Source organism: Nycticebus coucang, chromosome 12, assembly GCF_027406575.1.
Source record: "Nycticebus coucang isolate mNycCou1 chromosome 12, mNycCou1.pri, whole genome shotgun sequence".
NCBI classification, from domain to species: Eukaryota; Metazoa; Chordata; class Mammalia; order Primates; family Lorisidae; genus Nycticebus; species Nycticebus coucang.
In genome coordinates this window covers 2,439,020-2,455,910 of record NC_069791.1, presented here as the reverse complement: position 1 = coordinate 2,455,910, position 16,891 = coordinate 2,439,020, and the positions used below count along the sequence as shown (strand labels likewise).

The following is a 16,891-nucleotide window of genomic DNA, read 5'->3' as shown; positions in this document are numbered from 1 at the left end:
ATTTGAAGTTCCAAATGCAAGACTAACTTAAATACATTTTTCCCAAAAGAAATGACTCTCGTTTTGTAGGACAATTAACTGCATAATTGCTGTATCTTCAATCCATAGCACAATAAAAGAGGATGGTGCCTGTGGCTCAAGGGAGTGGGGCGCCGGCCCCATATGCTGGAGGTGGCAGGTTCAGATCCAGCCCCGGCCAAAAACTGCAAAAAAAAAAGATAATGTAATGTACACTGAATGCTTACTTTTAGGAATTTTATTTAAATCTTCAAATACCATCCTCCTCCCTAAAGAAATAGATGTACTGGTGTTTTCCAGCTGAATCATTTGAGGCTCTATAAAAAGATGCTAACGCCTGGCTGCCACTCCCGGACATTCTGCGTTAGCCCCAGGGATCACGATCTGAACTGGACTATTCTAATGAAAAGTTTGGGAACTGCTGGACCGTTCCCTAATACTGATGGCTTCTTGGAGACAGGCGTCTTTGAATCCCCACTCGTCCTTTTCTGTCCCTGTGCGTGGCATAGTTGACGGAGCAGTGATCAGCAAAGATCCACTGGTTGGTTCCCAGCTAATGCAGCTTAGAGGTGACACTTGTCATCGTGACTCACTCGCGTATATATTCAAGTCACTCGTCCCATTCTCCAGTTGTCATTCTCAGCTGGCAAAGCCCAACCCTGGTCAAACCCAAATCTGTGCTCGTTCTTTGCGCCTGCCCTGCTGACACCGCCGGAGGAGCGCACAGTGTGCCGACTGTCCTCTGTAGTGGCCGTCACCCTCACGAACACCCTGGGTGCTGCTGGCAGTTCTGTTGTACCTCCTTAGTGTCCTCATAGTCCCTCCTTGTTTAGGTCCATTCTCTCTCTCCCTCTCAGCTGATGATTTTTGCTTTGTATTTTAACTGGCAAATGGAAGGGATCCAAAGAGAAAGCCTCATAGTCTCAGCTGTGTAGGTGGTGTTCCTCCTCTTACTTGGGACAAGCCATCCAGCTGTCCCTGGGTGCACCGGCTCCATCTCCTCTGCTCAAGGAATCACCACTCTTGTCTCTCTTCCTTCATCAGTTTCCCCATCTCTCCTGGGTCATTTCAAGCAGCCATAGATCTACCGGCATATCACCCCGAACGTGCCCCATCTCTCCAATCAGCAACAAGTGTTTTATTTCATCTTTCATCTGAAACTAAACATTAAAGTCTTGTCTGCACCCCTGTACTGAGCTACCATCCATTCTGTGCCTCTGTTTGTTCACCTGTAAGAAGGGGAATAATACTTTCCCTACTTAATTATTAGGGATGTTTTGAAATAGAATTGAAAGGACTCTGAAGTGTTCAATGTGTACACACACACATATATTTATTATAAATTGAAAAGTTCTGTGTTGCTGGGTGCTAACATGCAAAGAGGAAAATACACAGTATCTTGAGATTTCAGAAAAATGAACAGTCAGAGAAGCAAATAAGAAAATTGCAATATAATTCTTGTTCTGGTGGAGGTCCTGGTACATTGAAAATGACCATTCTCACCCACCACATGCTGATGCTCTGGAGTGTCCCAAATCCCATCTTTCTAATAAGTCAGCTAATAGGCGATGGCTTTAACTGTGCGGTTTCAGCCTGACATCCAGTGAATCTTTTAATGTTTCAAGATAAAACTGCCTTTTTGTGAGATTTGGGGAAAGGCACTGCTGACAAGGGAATTGCAGGCAAGTCAAGGCTGATTTGCTCTTCTTGAGAGGACTTGCTTGAGCGGCCTGAGGAGCATTAGATTACCTGAAGGACCTCCCATTGCAGAGATAAAGAAATAAGAACCTGAACTTTGCCTAATCATCAAAGGGAGTTACTCTGTGCGTGGGGGAAAGCTGGAGAGAGACTGGCTGGTCTCTGCACACCCTCCCTCCTCTCTTCTTGGTTCTCTCCCCAGACCTCTTCTTCAGTTTACAGACTGTGCCCAGCATCTGTGAGGCTTCCAGCACTTTCTCCAGAGCAGGAGTGGGGAGAGGTGAGGAAGTCTGGGGGAGAAGGCTGAGCTTCTGGGGGTGTCCATGGAGAACCAGAGGGTGCACTTGTTAGCAAAGCGGGCTCCAGCCTGTCTCCTGGGGGCTCTGACCGGGTTCTGCCGCTCCCTGGCTGACGATCTCAGACAGGAGGTCCCTTTACTCTGTCATGAGTAAACTGGGGGTGATGGTGTCCTCACCTCACAGGGCTGTTGGGAGAGGCCAGCAGGGGAAAGTCATAAGCATTCAGAGCTGTCTGGCTGTGTGATGGACTGTTACTGCCCATTTGTGCTGTGGGAGGTTTAGAGGCCCCCTTTTTTTTCTGCTGGCATTTGCATCTTTGTCTTTTAAGGCAATAATGATGGTTTTCGGGTCTTCTCACATTAAAGGAATCAATGATAAGGGATTGTTTAAGGAGGAGGTGTCGGATAGTTGTAATTAGCTTTGTGCAGCGTTTTAGCACTCTGGGGAATGATCGCTGGCGCTCCACCAGTTCCCTGCAAGGTGACTGCGCCTCCCTTAAGTGTTTGGGTGGAGCAAAGGATACGTAAACGTGGTTTTGGGAGATATGTCACATCTGAAGCAGACCCCGTGTGTGCGGAGGGCAGGAGGAGCAGAGGTGGGAGCTGCTGAGACCCGTGAAGCACCTCAAGAGAAGTGGGACAGGAAAGGCTGGTAGCAGTGTGCCCGCTGCTGGCACTGCAGGGGAGGTGACAGCACGGGGCCTGGGTGAGCAGGGCAGGGAGGTGACGGCACGGGGGAGGTGACAGCACAGGGAGGTGACAGTGAGAGGCCTGGGTGAGAGACATGGGAGGTGGCAGTGTGGGGGAGGTGACTGTGCAGCAAAGTGACAGCGTGGGACCTGGGTGAGTAGCGCAGGGGAGGTGACAGCACAGGGCCTGGGTGGGCAGCAGGTACTTGGCACGCTCAGGACCCACTGTTGCTGGGCGCAGAGCTGGAGGCTGGAGGGGAGTTCGTGTTATGCCCTGAAGCTCTGTCACTGAGGGCACAGCTGAGTGACTGGAGTTTCAGATTTCAGAGGTCACTCAGCAGCAGGGAGGACAGGCTGGAGGGGGTGGGTGAACCCCAGCAGCATGAGGACCAGGCTAGTGGAACTGGCCCACAGAGCTGATTGGCCCTGCAGAAGGGGCCTGACAGCAGGAAGAGGAGCCAGATGTTCAGGACAGAGATGTGCACATGAGCAGCCATCCTAGCTAGCCTGATAGCAATTTCAGAGTGTGGCCATTACCGAGAAAACATTTATTAGTTGATAATGTTGACACAACCTTTACATGGGGATGGAATGGAGCAAATTAGTTTATATTATTCTATTATAGTTAGGAAGAAAGCCTGAGAGGAGATCTGGGCAAACAGGATCTGGGTGAGGGTGGGAGGTGCTGCGGGGCCGCAGGCCCAGCTGGGAAGGTCCAGCGCTGTCTGAGCAGTGCCGGCAGGAGGGCGGTGTGGCAGCAGCTGGGAAGGTCCAGCGCTGTCTGAGCAGTGCCGGCAGGAGGGCGGTGTGGCGGCAGCTGGGAAGGTCCAGCGCTGTCTGAGCAGTGCCGGCAGGAGGGCGGTGTGGCGGCAGCTGGGAAGGTCAGCGCTGTCTGAGCAGTGCCGGCAGGAGGGCGGTGTGGCGGCAGCTGGGAAGGTCCAGCGCTGTCTGAGCAGTGCAGGCAGGAGGGTGGTGTGGCGGCAGCTGGGAAGGTCAGCGCTGTCTGAGCAGTGCAGGCAGGAGGGCGGTGTGGCGGCAGCTGGGAAGGTCCAGCGCTGTCTGAGCAGTGCAGGCAGGAGGGCGGTGTGGCGGCAGCTGGGAAGGTCCAGCGCTGTCAGAGCAGTGCTGGCAGGAGGGTGGTGTGGCGGCAGCTGGAAGCAGTTTCCAGTTCTGGCTCCCACCGGACTTCTCCCAGGGACACGCACCCATGGACATTCGTACAGAGTAATGCAGAGAAGTCAGATGGGAAAAGGAGATTGGATTTTTGGCTTTTTAAAGCAATTTTAAAGGAGTTTCTTTTGCAGTCTAGTGGTGGGAACAGAAGCCACAATTGGAGCTACAGACCCATCTGGCTCATAGCAGGGCCTGCGGGCATCATGAGTGCTCTGGAGAGGAGACGGGGCAGAAGACAGGTGTTCTGTGTTCCCTGTCAGGTGCTAGAATCAATGAATCTTTTTCTCCTCTGAATCCACCGTCCCGGCGCTTCCTTTTGTCAGAGCACCGGTGATAATCCCTGGTTCCTCTTATGCCTCTACCTCTGCTCCACTGCCTGGACATTCTCCAGGGGAAAGGCCGAGTCATTCACCTGCTTAGTTCTCAGCATCTGTTACAAGCCGTGTGGGTGGCGGGTGGGCCAAGAGGCTGGACACAGTCATTCCGAGTGTGCACATGTGAAAAATAAGAGGCTGGACAGGGTTATTCTGTGTGTGTGTGTGTGTCCACATGTGAAACACAGGTGGCTGGACACAGTTATTCCGAGTGTGCACATGTGAAAAATAAAATGCCAGACAGGGTTATACTCTGTGTGTGTGTGTGCGCACATGCACATGTGAAAAATAAGAGGCCAGACAAGGTTATTCTCTGTGTGTGTGTGTGCGTGCACATGTGAAACACAGGCGGCTGGAGTTATTCCGAGTGTGCACATGTGAAAAAGAAGAGGCCGGACAGGGTTATTCTGTGTGTGTACACGCACGCACGTGCGCACATAGGAGGCTGGACACAGTTATTCCAAGTGTGTGCCCAGGCGTGTACCTGTGAAGCATGTGACTTGCTCGTAACAGGAGGAGGCAGGCCAGGGTAGGCTCGGAGCTTATGAACAACAGTGCGTGTTTGGAATCATCACTGTGAACAGGATGGGGATTGGTTAGGAAGGAGCAGCTTCATGGCTCTGCTGAAATCGGAATTCTTTTTTTATTTATTTATTTTGGAGACAGAGTCTCACTTTTTTGCCCTCAGTAGAGTGTTGTGGCATCACAGCTCACAGCAACCTCCAGCTCTTGGGCTTAGGTGATTCTCTTGCCTCAGCCTCCTGAGTAGCTGGGACTACAGGCACCCACTACAGCGCCCAGCTATTTTTTGGTTGCAGTTTGGCCAGGGCCGGGTTTGAACCCGCCACCCTCAGTATATGGGGCCAGTGCCGCCCCAGAAATCAGAATTCTTTTTTTTTTTTTTTTTTTGTAGAGACAGAGTCTCACTTTATGGCCCTCAGAAGAGTGCCGTGGCATCACACAGCTCACAGCAACCTCCAGCTCCTGGGCTTAAGCGATTCTCTTGCCTCAGCCTCCCGAGTAGCTGGGACTACAGGCGCCCGCCACAACGCCCGGCTATTTTTTTGTTGCAGTTTGGCCGGGGCTGGGTTTGAACCCGCCACCCTCGGCATATGGGGCCGGCGCCCTACTCACTGAGCCACAGGTGCCGCCCGAAATCAGAATTCTTAATCTGTAATATGCAGGGATTTTGTGGAGTCGTAACATGGAATTTTAGAGCTTGGAAATCTTAGACTCGGTCCAGTGTGGCCTCCTGGTTAACACGTGCACTGCTGCACGTAAGCAGCCATCCTAGCTAGCCTGACAGCAACTTCAGAGTGTGGCCATTACCGAGAAAACATTTATTAGTTGATAATGTTGACACAACCTTTACGTGGGGATGGAATGGAGCAAATTAGTTTATATTATTCTATTATAGTTAGGAAGAAAGCCTAAGAAATAATTTGAAAATTTATACATGGGGTAGGAGGAGAGTAGCAAAGACAGGTCAGTTCTGACGGATTGTCTTTACAGAATACCTCCTTAACAGTGCTGTGAAAAAAAAAAGAACAAAAATAAAACAGTGCTGTGAAACTTCACCTGCCCAATTCCAAATGTGCACCTAACCCGGCTCCCCCGCCAAACTGCGGGAGATTTTCCCCTCCCCGAGTTTTCCCATGACCTTCCCTTTCAGTGGATTATATGCCCTTGAACAATAGTGCGACATCTTTTTTTTCTGGTGCAGGCAGGAACAGGTAGTAATGGATGTCATGTAGAAATACATGCTGACGTTGCATGTAGGGAAAGAATAGTGTCCGGGAATGCAGGTCGTGTCCCATGCTAGCGTACTAGGCTTTGTTTTTTTGGTTCCCCACACTATTTGCAGAAAGGGATGTTCCAGGACGAAAAGCAGCATCAGAGTTTTGCATCTGGCCTGCGATCTCGTCCGAAGGTCGGAGTGTGGCATATGCGCGGTGTTTGGCGCGTCTGCCGCCCCCTGGCGGCCGGGGTGGGACGGGGCGGCCTTGGCACCTGTCGCCGCCGCTCCCCCGCGCGGCCAGCAGAGGGCAGGCTGGCGCGCCTCCCCGGCCCCGGGTCTGTCCCAGCGCGCAGGCTCTGGCGTCAGGTGTGCAATTAAAAACCCGGGGAAAGCGGTGCAAAGTCCGTTCCTTGTCCTCTCCATGGGACTTGACCCTTGGCGGCCCTGCCTGGGTGGTTTCTGCCACAGCAGCTATCAGGGGTCCAGCCCCTGCCCATAGGGGCGGCGCGGTCCGGGGTCCTCGGGGGCTGGACGGTCCGGTTTGTCCTCACGTTGAGGTCAGTGGCGTCCAGCCCGCGCGCAAAAACGCACAGACTTCTAGGGAGCTGCATAGCCCTGCGCGGCCTCGGTAGGATTTGTGGTGTTCTCAGGAAAAGGCGATAATAAACATCCCATCTAGAGGAGCAGATGCTGGGAGTCGGGAGTCCTGGATTCCGTATCTGAGGCTGCTGGGTGTTCTGAAAGCCACCTGCTTATATCGTTTACCTGTCTGTAAAACAGTATCCTTCCTGGACTTGGTGCTGACTCTGGTGCAGGGCGTCCATTGAGAAAATCCGTTTTTCTTTTTTAAGGTTTTAAATGCTGTATTTGAGAGTTGAGGGAGAAAATCCTACACCAGAAAAAGTAACAGAGTTCCTTCCTGACCATTTAAATAAAAATTTCACTGCCATCCTGCCTGACCGTTTAAATAAAAATTTAGTTGTACTTCATCCTTTTGTAAGAGAGAAAGCCGGCAATGGTGGAGGCTGCCCCTGTTGTAGTCATTGATAATTTGCTAATAGCCAACCAGTGAAATGTGAAATTTGTCCTGCTGTGTGGACCATTCAGTTCCACTGTCTGGTGACGCCTGTGTCCTGTCTGGGTGGCTGTGGCCAGGCGTCCCTAACTTCCCATTACGTAAGTGCTCCTTTCACTTGAGTTCCAGTGTGTTTACTTGATACCATTTCTGAAGTGTGTTACTGCTGTGAACGTTAGGGAATGGAACCCTCCTTGGAGTCTAACCAATTTGAGTGTTCCCAGAAAACAAACCGGGTTCTCCTCTCAATTCTCAGGATAACGAAATTTGAGATCCCCGGGGATCCTCTAGTCCACCTTGCTTGTTTTACAGAAGGCTCAGGGTAGAATAAGAGGCACACCCGTTAGGACGGCTGTTACCAGAACCTCCCCCAAGAGTAACAGGTGTTGGCAAGAGTGCAGAACAAACCCGACACCCGGTGCCCAGCGGGAACAGTGTGGTGGTTCTGTACATGAAAGTGGAATTGTCAGATGATCCAGCAGCCCTGCTTCTGGGCACATACTCCAAAGACTTAGAGCAAGGTCTTAGAGAATCTGCACACCATGTTCATAGCAGCCTTAGTCACAGTAGCTGAGCCACAATACACAATGCAGCCAGGTGTCTGCCAGGATGTGCACGCAGTGGAATAGTGCTCAGCTCCCAGGAAGAAAAGTCTGACACGTGTTACAACGTGAATGAGCCCTGAGGACATTACGCCAAGTGAGCTAAGCTGGTCACGACAGGACAAGTTCCCTGTGATTTTACTTATAAGAGGTACCCAGAGTAGTCAAATTCATAGAGACAGAAAGGAGAGTGGTGGTTGCCAGGCGCTGGGGAGAGAGGAGTAGAGGGTTGTTAATGGGTAGAGTTCCAGCTTTGCGTGGTGAGAGAGCACTGGGCGTAGGCTGCACACAGTGGGTGGGTCACACTGTACCACGCTGTGCGTGTGAAGCTCGTGGAGATGGTGCGTTTCCCGTCCTGTGTGTCTGCCCACGTGGGTCGCTGGGGCTGTGTTTCCTCCCGACTCCTCTCTGGTACTTTGCCTGCTTATAGCACCCTTTCTACAAAATTAGTTAAGGATCAAAACCTAAGGCATCCTTCTCCAAACTGGTTTCTCACCATCCAGAAAACTAATTTTCACTGTTGACACTGTAGTGCTGTCTGACTCTCCGTTTTCCTACCCCAGGGTCTGAGCAGGGCAAGTTACACCCAGTGCTTTAAGCCACCACATTCTCACTTGCCGTGTGCTGTTTCCTCTGGCTGGTCCTTTCTCCACTCCCTCTCCATGGAAACTTCTACTTTTAGGGTTCGACGGCAGCACCGTCTCTTTGAGAAGTACTTGCGACCACAGAGTCTGGGCTGGACGCATGCTGCTGTCAGGGCCATCTGGGACACAGGGCAGCTCTCTCCCTGGTCCTGGGTCTGCACCTTCCCAGCTCCAGGGCCGCGTGTCACCCATTGCACACACACGGGAGGTACTCAGAGGTGTTTGCTGCAGGATGAGCTGTGTTTTGGAAGATCCTGCTATAAGAGAGAAACATTCAACACTGCCCAGCTGATTTGTAACTCTCTGACTTTTAAAAGGGTCTTTCTTATTTTTCAGTGTGGTAAAATCTATGTAACAGAACATTTACTATCGTAACAGTGTTAAATGTGCAGCTCAGCTGTGTGAAATAAGGTCTCCAGAATTCTTTTCATCCTGCAAAATTGAAACTGTGCCCCTGTGAGGTTTGGAGCTCTCCACCTGCCTCTCCCCAGCTCCTGTCTGCCTGTGACGGGCTTATTTCACTTAACATAATGTCCTCAAGGTCGACCCATGCTTTAGCACGGAGAGCACTATGTAGGAATACAGGAGCGCTCCAGCTTGGATTTTTAAGGCTGGATTCCTTTTTCCTGAACAACATTTCGTTATTTGTATATAACACATTACATTCATCCATCCATGGACGCTTTAGCTTCCACCTTTTGGCTGTTGTGACGAATGCTGCTGTGAAGGTGGGAGTAGCTCCGTTACGTGAAACGTGACGCGCCTGCCCTTGTGCTGTCTGTCCAATGCCCCCCAGAACACACCTTTAATAAACAGAAGTTTTTACAGCCTCTACCTTGAACTATTTGTCTCTGTCCATCTGCTTCGAGGCCTGTTCCAGTCTTCCTAGCTTTTGATCTTGTGACTTATTTGTCTTAATTGAAACTGTTTCTCCAGCTTCCCTCTGCATGTGTGGGGCGTGCCCTGCCCTGGGTTTGTGGCTTTGGATCCTCAATGCTACAGGTACCGTGTAATGACTTGCTCCTTATCCTCAAGTAATTTGAGTCCTTGGTACAGTGTATCCCCTCCTCCTCCTCCTCCTCTGCCTCTTCTTCCTCCTCCTCCTCCTCCTCTTCCTCCTCCTCCTTTTCCTCTTCTTCCTCCTCCTTTTCCTCTTCTTCCTCTTCCTCTTCCTTTTCCTCTTCTTCCTCTTCTTCCTATTCCCCCCTCTTCCTCCTCCTCCTCCTCCTCTTCCTCCTCCTCCTTTTCCTCTTCCTCCTCCTCCTCCTCCTCCTCCTTTTCCTCTTCCTCCTCCTCCTCCTCCTCCTCCTTTTCCTCTTCCTCCTCCTCCTCCTCCTCCTCTTCCTCCTCCTCCTTTTCCTCTTCTTCCTCCTCCTTTTCCTCTTCTTCCTCTTCCTCTTCCTTTTCCTCTTCTTCCTCTTCTTCCTATTCCCCCCTCTTCCTCCTCCTCCTCCTCCTCCTCTTCCTCCTCCTCCTTTTCCTCTTCTTCCTCCTCCTTTTCCTCTTCCTCTTCCTTTTCCTCTTCCTCCTCCTCTTCCTCCTCCTCCTCTTCCTCTTCCTCTTCCTCTTCTTCCTCTTCCTCTTCTTCCTATTCCCCCCTCTTCTTCCTCTTCCTCCTCCTTTTCCTCTTCTTCCTCTTCTTCCTCTTCCTATTCCCCCCTCTTCTTCCTCTTCCTCCTCCTTTTCCTCTTCCTTTTCCTCTTCTTCCTCTTCCTATTCCCCCCTCTTCTTCCTCTTCCTCCTCCTTTTCCTCTTCTTCCTCTTCCTCTTCTTCCTATTCCCCCCTCTTCTTCCTCTTCCTCCTCCTTTTCCTCTTCTTCCTCTTCTTCCTCTTCCTATTCCCCCCTCTTCTTCCTCTTCCTCCTCCTTTTCCTCTTCTTCCTCTTCCTATTCCCCCCTCTTCTTCCTCTTCCTCCTCCTCTTCCTCTTCCTCTTCCTCTTCTTCCTATTCCCCCTCTTCCTCCTCCTCCTCCTCTTCTTCCTCTTCCTCCTCCTCCTCTTCCTCTTCCTTTTCCTCTTCTTCCTATTCCCCCCTCTTCTTCCTCCTCATCCTCTTCCTCCTCCTTTTCCTCTTCTTCCTATTCCCCCCTCTTCTTCCTCCTCCTCCTCCTCCTTTTCCTCTTCCTCCTCCTCCTCTTCCTCTTCCTCTTCCTCCTCCTCCTCTTCCTCTTCCTTTTCCTCTTCTTCCTCTTCCTCTTCTTCCTATTCCCCCCTCTTCTTCCTCTTCCTCCTCCTTTTCCTCTTCTTCCTCTTCCTCTCCATCAGTCCTTTTTTCTCTACTTGTCAGCTGTTCTTGCTGGAAGAAGGATGGGCTGACAGCAGCCTCTCCGGCTCCCATCGGTGCGGAGCCCTCCTTCCTGCCCTTCACGCCCCCCCCACCCCTTTCCATCTCCCGTAAACTCAAGGCCTTGGGGACAACCCCCAGCAAGGCAGAGCCCCCCCCTTTCCAGCAGCCCCTGTTAGATTCTGGAGGGGAGGGCCTTGTTTCTCGGGTGTTTTGAGCTGGGCCACCCACCTCTCCGGTCACGGAGCTCTCCCATTGCCTGGAACCCGCTCCTTCTGCACCATTCTCTGAAGTGCCCCTGACCCAAGGCTGTGAAGCACTTTACTGGGGTATCAGGGTATCAGGGTAACGTGGAGGGATCCAGTGTGGAAGAAAATGGGAAATGGTCCTAGACAGAGCTGTTCTCCCGTGCTCTTTGACTCCCTCCCCCGGAACTCCTCTCCGGGGTCTTTTCCTTTAGGTACTCCTGCTCCTGATCTCGTTTGTGGCTCACTCACTGTCAGGAAGCCAGAAGGCCCCAGAGCCCAGATGGTCAGCCCCTGTCCCACATTTGCTGCCCATGGCATCACTATCTGACATCCCCACCCACCTGATGGTCCAGGCAGGACGGAGGAGGCATTCCAAACGTTCCTTCTTGACCATAGTTCATTTCAAATCAAGTTTGTACACCAGATTTTGTAATGTGAGTGTCAGACATACGGCAATGTCTGAAGTGTTGAGTCTACCAAAACTTCAACACTGGGAAGTGGGTCATGAGAATTTTCCTCGTGAGTGTAATATGGTACAAGAGTTGTTAAACATTTTTTAAAAAATGTTGGGGAGTTTGGTTCAAATCTGCTCCAAAGCTGTCTTAATTCTGAGGCGGTGATTGTGACAGCAGCCCCTGAAGAAGAACAAAGAGGACAGTGGCCCAGCGATGACTCGGGGCCGGTCACCCGAGCTGTGGCGTCTCTGTCTTCTCTGTGCACAGGGCCTGGCTGCTTTCTCAGCTAACTCAGCAGCTTCCTATTTCCTTTTTCACACTTGGCAAATTATTTTTAGGGACAAATCATGCCTGCAGTTTGTTGGAGAGCTTCACAGTGGCCCATGTTTCTTGTGAATGAGTTTTATAGGGTTAGTTGGTGCAGAAAGGAGCTCCCCATGGGGTGTCCCGAGCCTTCCTCTGCGTGTGCCCTGACTGACAGTGCATGCCCCACCAGCGTGTCACGGAGCCACAGCCAGTCTTTGCGGTCCTCATCCGAGAACGTGTCTGCCCCGGCATCATGGGACTTCTGGGTTAATTGGCAGGGCTGGGCTGACCTTGTTGATGTTGCTTCTTTGATATTTCTGCCGGTACTTTGTCTGTATCAGGTAAATAATACAAGGGGAGCCTTTAGAAATGGACATTTCATTCAGCTGGTAACATAAATGGGGCTATGAAGAAGACCTTTCAAAACTTCAAAAATGTTTTGATTCTGCTCAGATTAAAAAAATCTAGCCCGGCACGGTGGCACATGCCTGTAGTCCCTTTTGCTCGGGAGACTGAGGTGGGAGGATCACTTGAGCCTGGGAGTTTGAATGCAGCCTGGGCAACAGAGCAAAAGCCTGTCTGTTAAAAAATATATGATTCTACTTTACAGCCTTAGTAGATAGAATGTGGCTTTTAGAGTGAGCTGGACCTGGGTTCAGACCCCAGCCTCACTGCTTATCAGGGGAATCATCTTGGTTGGTTGGTTCATTTGTTCATTCCTTTTTTTGTTTTTCTTCTAGAATTAAAAAAAAAATCAGGAAAGTACAAGCAAAAATAGAATAACTTTCCACATTCCCACTACCTAGAATTAACTCCTTATATTTATAGGGCTATATTTTCCTTTGGTCATTTTTATCCAATGACCTAGCCCCAAATCACCCCAATAATGTATGAGTGTATGAGTGTGTGTGTACGCACACTTTTACTTCCCATGCTATAAGAAAATATCTCCCTTGTTGGGTTAAACAAGATAAATTAAAGCACCTTGTCCAGTCTGATCCATGGTAAACAATTGGTGGGTGGTAGTTGTTTAGTTACTGTTACCCCTCCTTGCCTATATGTGGACCCCCTTTAGAAAATATAGTTCTGAGAGATCTATAATCTTATAAAGGTGACTTTTTGGACAAGGTGTTTCTCCTTCAAGGGTGTATTAGCAAGCCCCAACTGGAGGAATTGGTGCTAATACCTACAGGAATATAAAATGTACCAGAAAACGTATTTATGTTGCAAATAATGAAGATGTATTCAAAGACCTGAACTTTCTACTAAATGATGGATTGCAGTCGGTAATGTTTTTTTTAAATGGTTGAACCAAATTTCAGAAAATTGCATTTATTATTTAAAAAGCTATAACATTGGAGGAATAGAAAGATTGGGAAGAAAATTTCTCATTTAAACTCTGAAAGATTGATTTCTTGCCTGCAGTGGTCTTGCAAAGCCAGTGACTGTTGGACAATTAATGCTGGGCCTTTATTAATTTATGAAGAGCAGGGAAAGGTTGGGCTGTTGGCACCATGGCACATCACCCTTAAGTACCATGTTAAATAACCAAAATGATGAAAAATGTGAGCAGTTTGTCCATATAAATGGATGTTCTTTTTCAGGGCTTCGTGCTAGACTCCAGGTCAGGATGGCTGGTACCATAATTAAAGAGCAAAGCTGCTCAAGTGACCTGGTGGCATTGTTGGTAATCGATGATAATGTTGTCATATAAGTTTGAAATGTCTTAACAAGTATTCTAAGTGCCTTTTTACTATATATTGATGATGGAATAGGTAATGTTTATGCAGAGAGCTACTGTGTGCAGGTACTACGGCAAGGGCCGTACCTGTGTCATTTGCTCCTGAGAATGACCCTTGTGAAGGGGATGCGTTAGCTGTCCCCTTTTCTGGATAAGCAAACCCCAAGACAATTAGCTTACCCACGTCACATAATGCTGGTGCTGCAGCAGGATTCGAACCCAGGCAGCTTGTTGTAGTGTCCGTGCCTTTTAGCTACTATCCTGTGCTGACTGCCTTTGTATCTAGACTTTTAAGAGCATCTCACCTGGTGAGTAGAGCCAATGTGTGGTATTTGAGTATCATATCTCAGAAACTTTTCAGGGAGACCCAGGATAGTGCTTGTGGATTTTTTTGTACATTGTACAAATGTTAGTCAAAATAACTGTTTATAAACACCCTGCCAATTTCTCTTAGAGTTGGATAAAAAGTCCTTTTTTAGAGAGTGAAGGTTGGGCCCTCTTCTTGATGTGACGAATTCGTGATTTTATTTCTTTTTGATTTCATGCGCTAAGTGTCCAATATGTAGAGAGTCGAATGCTGGCTGCAGGCAGGGGAGGGGTCCAAGGAGAAGGCTTAGTCCCTGTGCTCAAAGAAGTCTGTGATCTGTTGAGAGGAAGAAGTGCCTGTAAGTGACAGTGACACAAGGGCATAAGGAATCGGGTGGTGGAGGTGGGAGAGGTGCAGTGCATGGAAATACAGGTGGTAAGGCCATTTTTAATCATCAGATCAACAGGATCCCAACCTGAAATTCTTTGTGTCATAGATGCAATTAAAAACATTTACTGAGTACCCATTATGTATTAGACTCTGTGCTAGAAACTTACTTTGTGTTTTCCTAAAATGCATTGTGGTATTTAGTTTTCAAGCATCAGGAAGACTTAGAATTTAGAGAAACCAGAGGTAATTTTTTAAAAAAGACATACTCTCTTCCCTCCCTGAGAGCTGGTACAGCTGACTGCTGCTGGCCCGAGGCCACCGTCATGGTGCCCTGCCAAGTGACGCTGTGTCGTGGCATGGACTAAAGATGGTGACGCTGTGTCATGGCGTGGACTAAAGATGGTGACGCTGTGTCATGGCATGGACTAAAGACGGCTATAATTAAGGGTGCCCCCGCTGCTATGTCAAGTACAGGGAACTATAGGCCACACTCACACCACTTCTAGGACAGAAGGAGAATACAGAAAGTGTATTACTAAGATCTGTCTGCTTCCTGTATTTCTCTATTACCAAAATCTTAGGTTGACTTTCAAAAACAAGAACATAAATTTGACCATTACCAAGTCCACTGTTACTGTGTGTTTATGACAGTAAAGATAGAAAGCAGATATTCTCCCTTTGGAAATGCTGAGCTCCGTAGTGACTGGAATACTGTCAGCTGTGTTCAGGAGATTTGCACCTTTCTTTTATTGGGGCTCCCTACATCATTTAAAAACCCTTTCCATTCACTCCCCTGTGATTCACCCATGGCCAAGTGTTCTGCTAACTTGTGTCTTTGGAACTAAGGAAAAACAATGACCATTTCTGTTAAATTTTTCTTTTAAGTCAATTTTTTAAAATATTGACTTTCAAAATACAATGCCAATTCCCTTCACGCAGGTCCAGGTGCTATTGGTGGGAATTATCCTCAGGATAACTTTTTGGCTAATATTTTTTTCTTCCTGGTTCTCTGAATTGCCTTAAACACAAGCTTCATTTGAAGAAATAAAGTTACCAGCTGCTTTATGGGTTTCTAGAAAAAGTAGTAACAGGAGAGTGTATGTGGAAGCAGTAATTGAGAAGGTTAGCTATTAGAAAAGATGTTTTCAGAAGGAGGTTCCGCTAAGAATCATGAGTCGGCTTCCATTTTTAAAATTAAAGTTCAAATTGATTTCAAAGTAGGACTATTGTAGCAGCCCCTCTTTGAATTGGAATGAAACAAATGTAACCACAGGAAAACAGCAAGGAAATAAAGTCACAAAAAATGCAAAGCACATAGTTTTATACACACATACGCAGCCATGCACAAATATATACTTTTAATTTTCATACTTCAGATGAAGACTTGTATGCAGTTTAATTGCATGAACTTCTAATACAATAATGATCTAAAGCTAATGCGAGATTATTGTTAGACACATAAAAATTTGATTTGTTTGGTATACTCTTTTTAAATCAAGGAAAGGTAAACATTTTAGAAATATTCTTAATGAGGACCAACACCAAAAAGTTTAAATTTCAGTTTACCTAAATATATCACAACCCAAATTGTATTGTCCGAGCATTGTAGTTGGCTAACATTTATATTGGATTGAAGAATTCTAATAGAATAATAGACTTAAAATCAGTTAAATTGGTCTCAGAGAATCATAGGGCTGGAAGCTACTTTTCTTTTTACTTTTTTTTTTTTTTTTTTTTTCCAGTTTTGGCCGGGGCCAGGCTTGAACCCACCACCCCCGGTATATGGGGCCAGTGCCCTACTCCTTGAGCCACAGGCGCCTCCCAGAAGCTACTTTTCTGATAGTCCAACATCACCTCATTTTATTTTTACTTATCTTTTTATTGAGGCAGAGTCTCACTTTGTCACCCTTCGTAGAGTGCTATGTTGTCACAGCTCACAGCAACCTCAAACTCTTGGGCTCAAGTGATTCTCTTGCCTCAGCCTCCCAAGTAGCTGTGACTACAGGCGTCTACCACAACGCTCACCTATTTCTTTTTATTTTTTTTGCACTTTTGGGCCAGGGCCGGGCTTGAACCTGCCACCTCCGGTATTACCTACTCCCTGAGCCACAAGTGCCACCCCTAGCTATTTTTGTTTGTTTGTTTAGCAGGCCCAGGCCGGGTTTGAATCCACCAGCCCCAGAGCATGTAGTCAGCACCCTAACCACTGAGCTACGGGCACCTAGCCCTCACCTCATTTTAAATGTCCTTTTACAGGCCAAGGCAGGTGGATCGCTTCAGCTCATGAGTTTGAGACCAGCCTGAGCAAGAGTGAGACCCCGTTTCTTAAAAAAAACAAAAACAAAAAAACTAGCCAGACATTGTGATAGGTGCCTATAATCCCAATTACTGGGAGGTTGAGGCGAGAAGACCACTGGAGGTTGCTGTGAGCTATGACACCACGGCACTCTACCTAGGGTGACAAAGTAAGTCTCTCTCTCAAAAAACAAAAACAAAGCTGGTGTCCTTTTACACCAGCTGTGACTGCTGGGCTCACACTTTTGTCTGAGCACCCAGAGGACAGGACGTTGACCAGCTCCTGAGGCTGGACATTCTGTTACATTACAGTGTTCTTAGATTTTGCTGGCATCTACCTCTCTACAGCTCCCCCTGGGCAGTTCTAATTTAGCCCTTTGGAGCAAACACAAAACACTCCTACCCAGTGAGTGAGCATGTGAGGGTTAGAAAGAGAGGAGGGATGTCCTCTGAGACCCTCTGCGGGTCAGACCTGAGGCAGGGCCTGGGTCCCGTGCAGGGCAGGCTGCCAGCAGCTCCCACTGAGCCTCTTTTGTGCAGCAACAGCAGACACAAA

At 48.5% G+C, this 16,891-nt stretch overlaps 1 protein-coding gene across 2 annotated transcripts in view; it reads left to right on the top strand.

Annotated features, from left to right (window-relative positions):
• The window catches only part of TBC1D30 (TBC1 domain family member 30), a 75,079-nt gene that overhangs the window by 16,202 nt on the left and 41,986 nt on the right, over positions 1–16,891 (top strand). The window lies entirely within an intron of this gene.